We start from the raw sequence: 611 nt of genomic DNA, 5'->3' as shown, positions 1-611 counted from the left end.
TGCAGCCGACATTTCTTGCATGTCTGGTACGATTACGATTTTGTCCGCTGAGGGGCTCAAACCCGCGCCACACAACGCTAGGTCCAGAATCATTGATCACTCGACCCACGCCACCGGGTCATTGCCATGTGGCTCAGCTGGATTAGACACCAGCTGACCATGGTCATTATGGTTGTCGGTTTGAGCCCTGCAAGATGACAATTAGCATTTGGGACCACATCGATAACATGCGTCACACCTGTTGTTGGACACGGTTGCGTGACTTCAATATTTTCGCAACTCGTAATCCCGGCTGTATCCTCAGATGTTACCGTCCGAGAAATGATAATCTTTCCTGTTGCCGGATTTAGCAGCCGGTATCCCTTCAGTTTCCGAGGATATCCCAGAAAGAAAGAAACATTTCTGTGTCTTCAAGCTTGCTGCGCTTTGACTTGGGCACGTGCGCATACGCTACATATCTAAAAATTCGCATCCGCTCGTACTGAGGCCGTCGCTTGTACAGCTGTTCATAGGGGGATTTGATCTGACCTGCTGATAAGATAGTATTGCGAACATCTGCAGCAGTCACCACAGCTTCTGCCCAGTATTATTTTCCAAGTCCACTCTCCTCG

The sequence above is a fragment of the Plasmopara halstedii genome (assembly GCF_900000015.1).
Source record: "Plasmopara halstedii genome assembly, contig: Scaffold_614, whole genome shotgun sequence".
In the NCBI taxonomy this organism is placed as follows: domain Eukaryota; phylum Oomycota; class Peronosporomycetes; order Peronosporales; family Peronosporaceae; genus Plasmopara; species Plasmopara halstedii.
This window is presented reverse-complemented; position numbering follows the sequence as displayed.